Here is a 14,911-nt window from a genome sequence, read left to right as displayed (position 1 = left end):
GAACACAAATTTCTCACACATTCCTGTATAACGGTTAAAGCTGGGATTGTGATTCCTCCTCTGATCATCTCATAATGAAAATTCATCTGAATTCACCTCTGTTTCTGTAAGGAAAAAGGCTTAAAGTACTTAATTCTATGAGTGGAAATCCCCCAGTTCGGGAAATAGATTCCTCCATTCCAGATTACAGCATCTAAATTCTGCTGGGTGTTAAGTGCTTACATTTCCCTAGGTATTAGGACAGGAGCAGACATACTTCACTTGGATGTTAAAATTCTGCTGTGCAGTTCTGCATGAAAACGGAGAGCTGTAATGCATTCATTCCCTTGATAAACCAGCAGTTCGTGACTCTTTGCTACCACGTGAGAAATCTGCGTCACAGTAAGAAGTTGAGTCATGCCTCTGAATTCCATTCCAGCGCTTTTTGCTTTAGACCATGTATCTCATATTAAAAGTTAATTTATACAAAGATTAGCAAATGATTACTTGTTATTGAGTATGGGCAGTGACAATAAGAATAATGTGCTAGAATTACTGATGTGCTGTATAATGTAGGTCTTGCATGGTCATGGTTTATTCTAAGATCATCAATTAGGATTAATAGTTTCTTGGCTCTTAAAAACCATAAGGACTATTTCAGTAGAAATGGACAAACAGACATCTCCAATAATACTCTCTGACGTGAGTTCTTATGGATATTTTCCTGTTACTGGTGACCACAGAAAAAAAGGGGGGGGGGGGGGGGGGGGTTGAAATCTGTGTCTTGGAGAATTCCCTAGATATCCCCTACTTTGTGAAGGGAAGTAGCAGATAAAAAGTCCCAAGTAAATGGATGGCTGCTCTGCAGCCCATTTATTACAATAACTGTATTTTATGGTCACAAAGCTTTTTGAACTGCTAATTTCGAAACAATTCACAGACGTTAACACAGGAGCCTCAGTGCATTTTGTGGTGATAAGTATGCTATTTCAAATGACACTAAAGGTCATAGTGCTTATGATGTTGTAATATGTTCGCAATAACACATTGACTCACAGGACTGGTCATAGGAACTTTTTACCAGTGCACAGTTGTACTACATAACAATTTGAAATGGGGAAAAATGGGAAAACAAAACAAAAGATTAACTATCTCTCTGAAAATAATTCTGACAATGTAATTACATAACTTTACTTCAACAAAAGGTTTGACATTAACATTTCTGGTTATTAAAACATACACTTAGCTCTTCTTTTTAATTCCATGTGATAAGGTATTACCAGCTTTACAGTCTTCTGTCCAATGCTGAGCTAAAAATTTGTTTTAGTGCTACTGGCAAGGAAAGTGTATTTCTGAGTCATAGGACTGTCTCTGCAGCACCTTGGTGTTCCTTGAAAATACTGACATGCTCAGAACTGACGTGCCCTCACTTTGCTTAACTTGTGAGACTTAAAGAAATCACATAGAAAGATGGACTCAGAAACTGAGTCAGAACTATAAAATATATAATTTCAGAAAGAATGCAAATAAATTTTGATTACTGTGTTAACTTCATATCTTAGTATTCAGTCTTGCTGCTTCCAGTTATTAAAAGGATGTAGGAGGAAGGACTGGACTGAACAATTAAAACGGCATTGACTAGAAGTGGAACCACTTGTTTAAAATGTCAGAATTTAAGCAGAACTATACCACGGAGAAAACATTTAACATTTTCTATCTACTATGATTTTAATTGATCAATGAAAGTTATTGCTATCAGATTTAAAAATCACAGCTTTGGCAGAACCACATCAGAAATATCATGGTTAATTTAGATTTGCTAATAGGACTTTTTTTTTTTTTCACTATTTAGGTATACTATGGATTAAACTGATCTTTTATGTAAGCAAGAATAGAATTTCATTCCTCTTATACTAAGGCACGCTTAGTCTAGTTTACAATTATATTGCTCTAGAAGTCTGTAAAAACAAGAACTCCCAGGAAGACAAAAATTTCTTAGTTGTTCTGAAAAAAAAAAAAAAAAAAAAAAAAAAAAAAAAAAACAGGTATTAAACTCACTATTTTTTAACCTATAGTGAAATTTACAATTACCTTATTCAGAGACAAAAGATTTACCTACTGGTTATGTTGCCGTATACTTGTGCATGGTAACAAAGAGTTTGAAGTGACATACAGAATTACAGCATCATGGAATAGTTGAGGTTGGAAGGGACATCTGGATGTCATCCGGTTCAACCCTTTGCTCACACAGAGACACCAAGAGCATGTTGCTCAGGACCATGGCCAGGCAGCTTTTGAAGATCTCCAAGGAGAAAGTTTATCCCTTCCTTCAAAACCGTCTAGGTATTATGGACACTAAAATATCTTCTGACACCTGCCTCATCTTCCATTTAGAACATTTACCTGTTAATTACAGAATGAGAGAAAAAATAGTTTTTCACCATTAAATCTCTGCATATGATTTCACAAAAAGCATTTCAACATCAAAACCACAATATAAGCACAAGATTATATCACTTAAATAGACCTTATAGAACAGCATCACTTAAATAGACCTTATATATTAAAATTTAAGAGAAAGATCCTCAAAAATCCTGAGTCTGCAGTTGATCAAGCTTGTAATAGGAAACCTATTTATGTATGCCCAGAGGTGCAGCCAGCTTAGGAGAGCTGTGCTGCTCAGTGCTTTTTACATGCCAGAACATTTGAGATATGCAGACTACACGTACCTACAGCAGCATCTTCTGATCCTGTAGAGGCAGTAGGCTATGTCTGGTCACACTAACACACAGGGGACAACACTGATTTCTATAGATAGCATAGCAGTCACATCCCCTTTCTGGACCAGCAACAAGAATGCTACCTGAGGAAGCAAGATACTCTGTCAGTTTCTCCATCAGCCTGAGTGGACCCAAGCAAAATGTTAATTTCCAAGCCAGAGTCATACCAAAAGGACAACAGATTACAACTGGCTAGGATCAGGTTGCTTTCTACCCCTTCTGTGGGCTGGAAGGAGTACTAGGTTTTCTAGGGAAAACAGAGAAAGAGTGAGAAAGATAGCTTAATGATTAAAGACTCATCTTGAGGGACCAGATTTGGAGCTGTAGCAGGTTAATTGACTTCCAAATAAAATAAAATAAAATAAAATAAAATAAAATAAAATAAAATAAAATAAAATAAAATAAAATAAAATAAAGGAGTCTAATGCATTTTTGCCAATTGTTTCAACCTGGGTTGTTAAAAAAACAGGCAGAAAACAGTACTGCACTGTCTGTATCTAAACACACAGTAATAAAGTAGCACCCATACTACAGATGTGATTTGTATAGCTGCATTGGAATTTGCCTTTCTGGATTATGAGTCGCATTTTCAAAATGATGCCTAAGTGAGAATTGTAAGTAGATATATGTCAACAAGTGACAGAGAAGTGATTTAAAAAAACATTCATACCATGATGCTTTATATTTCTTAGCACAGATATACCACAGTCAGCATGCTGGCTATAGTGACTCCCATGCTTATGTATCTATATATTCTCACTGGGGAATTTATTCACTAAGGAACTTAGTCATCTAAACTCAAGTGTTTTAAAGTTAAGTGTGATGACATCTAATGTTGCCACAACTACTCCCATTATAGATCTGTGCCCCAAATTATATAGGGACCATTTTTAAAAGTGACTAACAAATTGCTAACTGCCTTTCAATGAGACATAAGTTTTAAACATCAAATGCATCAAACTATTCAAAAAATTAGAAGTAGTAATTGAAGTGGTATATATTTTCTAAGAAGGTGCCTTTCATCTTTTAAAACTGAAAAATCTGTTCCCTTTCTTGCCATCTTCCTGTTACATGCTTGTACTTCCAGATATTTCCCAGTTTTACTCTTTAGTCCTTGGACAAAAGGCCTTTCTTTTTTCACTCACTGATCCTTGCTACCTTTCCTGTCTGTGCATCTTTAAAACTGACCAGCTGAACTTCAGAGAAGGATAACTGTCACATTTCCCCATGAAATCTAGCCATAGGAGGTATATTGGCAGCAGATTTTCAATGGAAACTGCCATTTCCACCCACAACCCAGCTGCCACATTTAAATCATGCTGTGTGGGGCTTCCACTCCCTTGGGAGGCTATTTTCATTTTCCTTCAGAGACTTTTCTACAGTCTAATAGAACTCACTGTCAGCTATAATAAGTAACATTATATACTGTAGTTTTTTTTTTAATCGTGATATGAGTCAAGTTGGAGCCTCACTATCCTGGACTGGAATGTGATGGAATTTAAATAGATTTTTTTTGGCCTCAACTGACATCCTTTCATCACATATATGAAAAAAGGCCAGATTAAGGGAAGGCCATTTAGGCCCATCTAGGCATCTTGCTTTTGGAGTCATGTGATTAAGCCAGTAGGTAAGCTTTCAGTTTTAGAACAAAGTATTTCTAACTCTCCTAGCCATGAATAAACCTTGAGGGAACAACACAAATAAATAAATAAATAAATAATGAACTAAGCTTAAGAAAGACAATTTTGTCCTTTGAGTTTGCCAATAGCAAGAGCCAATTTCTCTAAGACAGGTGACTTTGTATAGTAGTGGAAATACTACCTGCAGGACTCCCTGATACCACAACAGTGCAACTCCATGTGTTGCAGAAGGAGACTAGTTTGGTAGGCTATCAGCACAAGCAAATATATCTCTTTCAAGCAGTAAGCTGGGGGCCGGGGGAGTAGGGGGAGTGCAACAGCATCCTCTCTGAAGATAATAATACTCCCCAATAACTACTCTGGACTTGCACAGGGTAGAAAAGCTTAAACCATTATATTTGTTTCTCTTGAGGTATATGCCCCATTACTGCAACACTGAGCAAAAGTTAGGACAGGACAACTGTGTGGATCTAGAACATTGCATTACTCTAATGCATCTCTGACAGAAACTGCTAATAGGGACTGTTGAAAAGTAAGTAGTACTAAAATAGCTGTATCCAAGAAGGCTGCAAGATACTACAGCAAAAACCATAAAGTCTTGGTTACAAGTTGGTGCTAAACACCACACAGCCGTTCGCTCACCCTCCCCCCTCCCTCTCTGGGATGGGGGAGAGAAACGGGAAAGTGAAGCCTGTGGGTTGAGATAGAGACAGTTTATTAAGATAGAAAATAATAATAATAATATGTACAAACAAGTGATGCACAATGCAATTGCTCACCACCCGCTAACCCATGCCCAGCCCAACCCCGAGCAGCTGCCCCCCCCACCCCAGCTAGCCACCCCTATATATTGTTCAACATGACCCCATAAAATATGGAATACCCCTTTGGCCAGTTTGGGTCAGCTGTCCTGGGTCTGTCCCCTCCCAGCTCTTGCTGCACCCCCAGCCTGCCCGCTGGCAGGACAGAGCAAGAAGCTGAAAAGTCCTTGGCTTGGTGTAAGCATTGCTCTGCAGCAATTAAAACATCAGTGTGTTATCAGCACTCTTCTCATCCTAATCCACAACATAGCACCCTACCAGCTACTAGGAGGAAAAATAACTCTGTCCTAACTGAAACCAGGTCACAAGTTTGTGCTCATAACCTTGCACACAGTAGTAAGCAGGAAGGCACAATGGCTAGTATCAAAATTCTGTCAAAACAGATATGATAAAGGTATTTTAGAAATTATCTTTATGCTAAACAGATTTTTATGTGACTTTTTTTTTTTTTTTTTTTTTTGATTTAGAGCCCACCAAGAAAGAAAGCATCTTTAAAGATAATTTAGAGGGTAAACTTCTAGCTCCCTCATAATCATATGTTTTCTAAATGCATATTAATGATGGTGAACATTTTTACAAAGAGACTAATTTTAGCTGCAACTCCATAATGCATAAAGTACAGGGAATGCTGTCATTTCTATTCTGTCTTAGAATGCTCATGTTTTCTCTGTGCTACAGAAAGGCACATTCTTTTTTCTTTTTCAAAATAGGGAGATTTAAACATCTCAATCCTCTAACAACCAGAATTTAGAATATTTCACACTTGAATGACTCCTAACCAACCATGCAAGACAAAGAGCAGTGTCCTGTAGCTTATGCTGGAGGTAAGAATCCAGTACATAAGCACTGAAGTGGTTGCAGCTTGTATCATTTTGTTTTTGTCATTCTTTTCTGTTATTGCAGATGTTTACTGATGACAGTCAGTTTCTTGCATTAGAAGACCGGTCCACAGTATTATTATTTTCATTGTATGTATTCCTTTGCTGTCAGCTTTTTGGATCAAGTAAGATACTTATTGCTATAGTTACAGGAAATTTGGTGTATCCTATTTCTTAATTCTCTGCCATATATCTTTCTTAGTTAAAATTAAGTTGGGAGCTAGTGCTATTGTGTATTCATGTAGAGATAACAGAAAGAGTATTCATGATAGAAATCAGTAGCTGATAGTCTCATTATAGTAGTCTTAGATTAGAGATGCAGTAAATGACAGCATACACTGTTACTCAGTACTTAAGTACATGCTAGAATGATAGTTTGACCTGCTGTGTTGTTGTTAAATATGATCTATCGAGTCTGTGTCTATGGGTGTTGATTGTATTAATGTGTATCTAGCCGTGTTGTTAAATGATTGACAGTATAACAACATGAATTGCCTTTGATTTCCAGCAGTTTATTCCCCTTGAATTTTGAATGCTTGAACTTAGCATGCTGAATTTCTTAAAAGCAATTGCTTTTAACATTTTGGAATAGAAATGTTTCATATTATGTCCAAGGCTCAAACATCATGACTATGCAAAGATCTGTTGTAACAGACAGATGCACTCTTGTAGCATTTTCTAACCCTTTCAATTCGTGAAAGATTGATTCTGAACTTTTCCCATATTACAACGTCACGTTATCATGAAAAGAAAAAAAGAATGGGAAACTGCCTTGCCCTCTACCTGTAAACAGAATTGTCATTACCACTGAGGTTGAAAACACAGGATGCACACAAATCTGGACATCTTGGCAGCTCTACATACTGCTTTGATTTAGCTCAGGGTAGCCAATCTCATTTTTATCTGAGTGTAGAAAAACAGAGGGTTTTCCTTCCTGATGTTTTTATTCTAGCTCAGATTTCTGAAATAAACATGAAATAAAGTTTATGATTTGACATTAGTGCAGAAATCAGTGTTCTTTCAGTTAGTGCAGAAATTGTCACTGGATTTCCATGTTTGCATGTTTACTTATCTGGGTTACATTTAAATAAACATCAGAGTGTTGAGAATCAATAGCCACTTAGCAAAACTTGATTATCCACATTTCATCTAATGAGTCAATATGAGTCATTAAACCTGTTCTCTTTGGATTATCCTAGTCTCTTTGGTCATTCCCTGTATTCAAGGGTCTGTCTGGCAATAAGAAGTAGCCTCTTGCGACTTTAAACACACGGTTGAGTTGGGTTTTTGCCATTCTAAGATTAGAGTGCAACTACAGATTTCTTTGACATTACATTAGACAGGTATTTTTGAAAGACAGACAATATAGAGAGAGGAGAATTATTCATGTTGTTATATGGCAGCTGTGTGAAAGAAGTAAGCTGAATTTTGTTTTTCTCTTTATTAGAGTATTGTGGTGCTTGTTTATAAAATCTGCGAAGTACTATATTTGTTAGGGATGGACATAAAGCATTTAAAATAATGAGAGGATCTAATGGGATGGATTTCTCTCATATATCAGATTCCTCAGTGGTAGATATATAAGTTAAATCACCATTAACTCCCTTTATTTTCAGTGGCAAGTGTCTAAAAAAGGTGAGATGAATTGTCTCCCAGGAGATTCCAACTTCTCTGCATTGACTACAAAGGGAGCTTAACATAACATGTAGAGACTTCAGTTTTAGAAGCCTAGGGGTAGGTGACATCTATGACATCATAAGTCATGGGGCAATCAGATATTATATTGATTTATTTACATAAATACTTTTGAATAATCTACAACTGCAGGGCATGTACTTTGCTAACCTGTGCTGCCACATAGGCTTTCAGTCTTATGATTTGTTACATTTGTTTTTCACATCTTGCTTTAAATGAGCTCTCCAGGGCTGAGATTTTTCCAGTGTATTTGTACAACACCATTACTGTTCCTCATTTTTCTTCACTGAACACCTATGGGATTTGACTAATTAAATAAACCTCTTATTTAAATGGGTAAATTACTGCAAAACCAAAAGTTTTACTTCAGTTGTCATGTCCCAGGAGCAGAGAGACTTTGGTGATGGGTAAAATGATGTACCTGGAGGGTAGATGAGCCAGTAAGTTTGCCACTGTTCATCATGAAGTTCAGTTACACCATTTTGGGGTTTCAGTGAATTAGAGTAGGAAGGTGACGAACATCTAAGATGCATAAGATCCAGTTAAAGATTTTCATGTAGACTTAAATTACTGTGTCTGTATTGACTACATCAAAAATAGTCTGCTTTTTTTAAAAATGCATATTTCAATATTAGAAATTCCTAAAACAAACAAACAAAAAACAAAAATAATATATATAAAAAAAAGCTTGGGGCTCCATCAATGAATTCATTAGTTCATTTCACTTTTGTCCTGTGATTCTATGCTCCTGTTGTTATTCCCAGGCATTTTTTGTAATGCTGCTTTTTTAGAAATACTAATTCTTTCTTTGTACTTAGTTAAATTATGCTATACACGAGTAGATCTGTGGTATATGTGTGGCTACTTATATGCTTAAAAAGGCTCTGAGGTACAAAATGATTGAGTTGGTTTTTAGAGCTCTGTGAAGTAAATATCACATCTGGTACCTTTACATTTGAGATCCAGCATGCTTCTGGATGCTTCCATAATTTTTATTTCTGTTCAGTAATGAAGTACACAAATATTTGAAATATTTGAAATTCCAGAAGGATAAAGGGGATAATCAAATTCTCTACATTTCACCATTCATATTAATAATGCTCATACCTGTTCAGGTATATTAATAATTTTCACTTAGCTGTTATTATATACACGCCTAATCTGTACAACTAAAGATGTAGTGTTTTACACTTTATACATAGAAAGCATTTTTTGCTTTTAATAATCTGATTTATTGAACCAGAAGCAGAAGCTCACATGGAAGTTTGAAACATAGCAAAGCTGCAGAGATGAGATTACCATATTTTAAATTTCATTTTTTACTTTTTATTACAGTTCAAGTAGATAAAAACATATTAATATGGTCCCACTTTTAGAAAAATATTCAGGCATGTAAAATGTGGATAGGAACACAGATTTTCCAAAGTACTGACTCTGGATTAGTGCCTGACTCCCACTGAAAAGATAGGGGTGAGGGCAGTCATTCTGTAAGCAGTATTAGATGTTATGGTGCTTGCTAGTGCAATGATAGCAAGAAGCATGCCTGATTCCGGAACAGTATTCAAGGCTCTGGCTCAATTGCCAGCAGGTTCCTGGAAAGCAGATTAAGGTAAATTAGTCTTCTAGGCTGGGATTCCTAACAGGCAGGGTACAAAGCATTTTAATCCAGCCAGTTGGAAGCACTAAAACCAATGTCCTAGCTTTGTTTTGTAATCTGCAATTTGCCATCTCTGTGAAATAATGACTCAAAAAAATGAATGTCCTTCTTGAACTTTGACTTGTTGCTTTTCCCCTTTTCTCTTCTGTAGCTTAGTGGTTAGGATGCTGAACAAAGTTCTTTACCCTTCCCAGCCTGGGAAGATTTGAAACAATACCTCCCATGTTCCATGACAGTACTTGGGCACTACGCTGGACTTCTCTGGGGTAGAGAAGTCTCCTGATCAGTACAGCCTGGAAAGCAAAAGTAATTTACCAGAAGGATGCTTGACTCTACTGCCTCAGTTACTACTGTCCACTGAGTTTGCTGCTCATGCCTGTAGTAATTTGGCATACTTTAAGCAATCAATTGTTCAAATGGGAAAGGAAAATTGTCCTTAGCCGACAGACTTTATTCTTGCAATTGAGTAAGCAAATTGCTAGACTGGAGTAAATCTCTTTTTCTGAATTTATGATTCTTTCGTTCCTATCAATTCAGTGGTCCAGCTTCAATGACAGCGCTACCACTTCTTCCTCAGAATAGCACATAGTCTGCTGGGAAAGGCGTCCTCCCGGAGTGTAGGGAGTGTATGTTCAAGCCATAGGGTTTTGTGGAGTCTAAATACCTTATTTTCTGGTCAATTGTTAACAACTGATAGTATAAGTCCTTTAAAGAAAAAGGTAGTCACTGTTTTGAGAGTGATTTGTTTTGAGAGTGATTTAATAGGATGCAGTTTTATGCAAATTAATTAGCTTTGCTCATTCTTTGAAGACTTGTTAGAAGAATTATCTGCAAAATTCCTGTTTTCCGAATACCCTAAAAGACTTCATGTGCATGTACGGATTTGGAAGCTATATAGACCAAACCAAAAGTAATACTTATGGCACTCAGTAGGACATGTGTAAGTGCTTTAGGAACTTTCTGCCTGTAGCGTTAAGGTGAAGCCTGCTTCCAGAGTCTTCCTAATTTCCTATCCTCAATTGTATATGATAAAATTCCACCTCAGTACAAATTCATATGCTTAAGTGCCTTATTAAATGTTTTTGATAACCTTACAAGATGTCTATAATACATTTTTAGGTTCTATTACCTTCCAAATGTTATGTTTTACATTAAAATAAATTCTGATGTGACCAAAAAAAATGAAATAAAATAAAAAAGAATGAAAGTACTGTTTCTGGGGTTACTTTTTAGCTTAAAAAAAAATAAATAAATAAATAAAAATAAAAAATAAAAATAAAAAAATCTAAGCTTTTCAAATTACTAAATCAGGAAAAAAAAAAAAAAAGAAAAAAAAAAAAGGAAAAAAGAATCCTCTAAAATACAGTGTCATTCTGATTTAGGGCATAATTTTGCCATCATCTTATTTTCTTGAGTTAGTTATTATAGCACAACACTTCTGAAATAGGAGATTCAATAGAAAAGAGATAAAAATTTAAAAAGAAGACAGGTAACAAATAGTAATCACTTTATCTAAATTAGGTATTTAAAGTTGACTGAATTATTATTTGTCACATATGCTTCCTTTATAATCCATATAGGGAAACAGACACTCTAAGTGGAAAGTTTCCTCCAGATATAGGTGTCATGTCCCACATTTCATATGTGAGGTAGCATATCATTTAGAGAATATAAATCAATAATCTGACTGAGAAAATTTCCTGTATTTCTCTGCTCCTATACAATTATAGTTAAAGATGTTTAATTGTTAGTTTATAAATAGTAACCATACTAATTATGTTGCAAATTAGAATTAAATTAGTAAAAAATTACATTAACAATCAAGTTCAACTCTGGGAAATAAATATGTATTTTCTGATGAAGAATCCTACTGAATGTAAAAGTGAGTGACATTATGTTTTTTAATGAAGAAAAAATTCTTGAGAGTTAAAAACATAGTCATATTCTAACTAAGGAATATAAATTCATATATTATGTCTTCAATTTCTTCAGTTATTAATGTCTATATGTCCTCTTGGAGCTAAAGTCAACAATGTTCTTTCCACAAGAATTATTCATGATAGATTTCAAAAAACTCAGATGACTGAGACATACATTCAAGAAGTGTGGAATATTCAAAAGTGTATTTCAGGAAACCCAATATATATTGCATTGAAAGCCATGAGAACTGAAGCGTGAGGGGAAAATAAGACAAACATAGCTGACCAGGGAAATACTGTGAGCAATAAAGGAACGGATAGAGGCATAAATGACAGATAAATCAATGAGGTCATTGCTTTGAGCAGGGATGAACAAGTCTAAAAAATAGGCAAGTATGGGAATGATCACAGAAGACAAAATTGAGAATGGGGAGAAAATTGCAGGATCTATAAGGACAAACAATAACAGATTTTACAAATATATGAGGAACAAGAGGTCAATGAGAGAGACTGTAGTCTCTGTATATGATTGTGAGGGGAAGTCGGGGACAGATAAAGCAGAGACTGCTGGGAAGCTGAATGCTTCCTTTCCCTTGACATGCTCACCAGAGAGACCAAAGGGAAAATGCCAGAAACTGAGAAGTGTTCTGGAGGCAGAATCTGAAAAATTAATGGAACAAAAGCTGATAGCAGAACAGGTTAAAAAAAGAAAAAGAAAATAGGGCAACTAAATAGTAGGTTCTAAGTTTGGTGTCCTGTTTCCCAGGTTTCTGAAAAACTTGAATATTCTTTTTCAACAGACTCTGAAGTCTATAGTATATGAGGTATATATGAGGTATACCTCATATATATACATATATATACCTTCATATATATATATGAAGTTTATAGCTGAAGAGAAGGACTCCAGTGCAAAACAGTATTTTAAAGGTTTTACAAGAATAACAGAGGCAATGGTAGCTTTATAAACTATAAATCCAAGCACAGACACAAACAAGTTCAGGACTGTAGACAAAATAGCAGCAGAATGGTACAAACTAACTGGGAAAGAGTTTACAAAAGCTGAGTCATAATTAACTAATATAAGTGATTTCCTTGGAAAATTGGCATGTTCTTCAATACCTCAATGTTGGTCCTAACCTTTAAAATATACAAGTCTGTTCATTTTTGTTAGTTGCTGATGTAGCCTCAGTTGTACATCTGCATGTAAAAACAATGAGAATAGATGATTGAAAAGCTAGAGTCAAATTCACAACTTTATTTGAATATCTGTGTTACAAATAGTTATTTAATTAGATTTATTAAAGTAGTAAACCAGACCAAGCAGCTAACTGGCATTGATTTCCACTGCTGGTTATGCCCAGGTCTGAATCCTGAGTAATGTCTTTGATTCTCACATACTTCATAAAATGTTGTTCACAAAAGCATAAAGCTGTAAAAAGAGATAACAGATGACCAGAACTGGTAATGTCAAATTCTACTTTTGACCAATAATTTGTATTCTAAAAGCCATAGAGTTGTATTTAGATGCAAAAATTAAGCACTTCAAATCAAAGCAGATGGAGTTACCCTATCTTCTTCCCCAGTCCCCAGACTATTAGAAATTTTTAAGGGCACTCTTTGGGGCCACTGTTAGATGAACAGTTTTCACAGTGTCATGATCTTGACAAAGACAGTGGTAGGTTGGGACTAGTGTTCTGGCTTTAATGTGACAGAATGCAAGTTTGCATGATCTCCAATGCTCAAATGTTTTCACAGCTAAGTATCTACTTTTGCACTTTAGCCTTGAGAGTTTTAACTCAGAGCTACCTGAAGTGTCATCTGCACCTCTTATTATGATATGCTGGGAGAAGAACTGTTTGAATGGTACAGCACAAAACATTGGAGTGAATGGGACTACATCTGGCTTGTGAACATACTACCAGTGTTCACCAACGTTCGGTGTTAGGGCCAGTTCTGTTCAATATTTTTATCAATGATCTGGATGCAGGAATTGAATGCATACTTAGTAAATTTGCTGAAAATACTCAACTGTGAGGTGCAGTTGATTGTCTTGAGGGACAAGAGGCTTTGCAGAGCGACCTAAGTAGAGTGGGGCATTGGGCCATCAGCAACAGCATGAAATTCAACAAGAACTGCTGGCTTCTGCACTTGGGACTGAGTAATGCTGGGTACAGGTGCACACTGGGATATGAGTGGCTGGAGAGCAGCCCTGACAAAAGAAGAATCTTGGCGTGATGATTGACAGTAGGCTCAAAATGAGACAGTAACATGCCCTGGGGGACAGGAGGGCAAATTGTCTTCTGGGGTGCATTAACACAGCATAGCCAGCCAGTCAAAAGAGGCAATTCTCCTGCTATATTTAGTGTTGGTGAGGCCTCACTTTGAATATTGTGTGCAATCCTGCAAAAAGGATATTGAGGTCCTTGAAAGTGTCCAGAGGAGGGTAACACAACTGGTAAAAGAACTGGAAGGCATGTCCTATGAACAGTGACTGGGGTCACCTGCTTTTTTTAGTCTGAAGGTTGAGGGGTGACCTCATTGCTCTCTACTTCTTGAGGAGAAGTGAAGAGGGAGGTGCTCACCTCTTCTCCCTCGTATCTAGTGATAGGACATGTGGGAATTACTAAAAGCTGTGCCAGACTAGCCATTAGGAAAATCTTCCTTACCGAGAGGGTAGTTAGACACTGGAAAAGGCTTTCTGAAAAGGTGGTTGATACCTCGTGCTTATTCATGTTTAATGATTGTTTTGGATAATGCTTTTAAGGATGTGTTTTAACTTTGGGTTAGCCCTGAAGCAGTCTGACAGTTGGACATGATCTTTGTAGGTCCCTTCCAACTTAATCTATTTTGTTCTGATCTGTTGTATTCTGTTCTGTTCTAAGAAGGTTATGATAAGAAAAAGAAAAGAAATCCTGGAGATAGTTGGGGCTAAACCTACTCTCATCTTTGAAAATAAATATCAGGGTTTTGTGAAAATATCACTTAAAGATACTGGCATTAAAGAAGCTATAATGAGGGTAATATACATCACAAGGAGAAGGAACAAAAACTAAGACAAGAAAGCATGACACATCCACTCAATGAATGTTATCCTGTCTTCTTAAATTGCATTGAAATGATATGCAAGTTTCTAAAATCTGCATGAGGCCCAACCTGTGACTTACACCTGTTTTCCAGGATTGCAACATGCTGGGCACCTAACTGAAATAGGTTCCTCTGCTGCCACACAGACGTTTCCCTGGGCACTACATGCACATTGAAATTCTTGTTCTGAGGAAAAAAACTGCCTTCCTTAGAAGTCAGAACGCCATGAAGTTTGTTTATGTATGCAGTTCCCGAACTCCTCCCATAGCACCAGGGGATGTTCCCGAATAAACCTGGAGTGGTCAGAACTACAACAGCGCTCCTCTTTTTCCCCAAGTTTTAGACACTGTCTAGACTGAGGGAGATTGAATTCCTGTTTCTGCCCTGATTGTGATAAGGTGGGATATTGTCCATGAAAATCATTTCTGCCATTCCACTCAACTCTAAGCAGCTGA

The 14,911-nt window shown here is 36.5% G+C and overlaps 1 protein-coding gene and 1 long non-coding RNA gene across 12 annotated transcripts in view; one reads left to right on the top strand and one right to left on the bottom strand.

Moving 5' to 3' along the window:
- The window catches only part of LOC118164447, a 3,178-nt gene extending 2,823 nt beyond the window's left edge, over nucleotides 1-355 (bottom strand). The window contains exon 1 of the long non-coding RNA XR_004749505.1: nucleotides 257-355. This is a non-coding gene — a long non-coding RNA (uncharacterized LOC118164447). The remainder of the gene's footprint in view (nucleotides 1-256) is intronic.
- The window catches only part of MYT1L (myelin transcription factor 1 like), a 327,925-nt gene that overhangs the window by 202,915 nt on the left and 110,099 nt on the right, over nucleotides 1-14,911 (top strand). The window lies entirely within an intron of this gene.

Source organism: Oxyura jamaicensis, chromosome 3, assembly GCF_011077185.1.
Source record: "Oxyura jamaicensis isolate SHBP4307 breed ruddy duck chromosome 3, BPBGC_Ojam_1.0, whole genome shotgun sequence".
Lineage (NCBI taxonomy): Eukaryota > Metazoa > Chordata > Aves > Anseriformes > Anatidae > Oxyura > Oxyura jamaicensis.
This window is presented reverse-complemented; position numbering and strand designations above follow the sequence as displayed.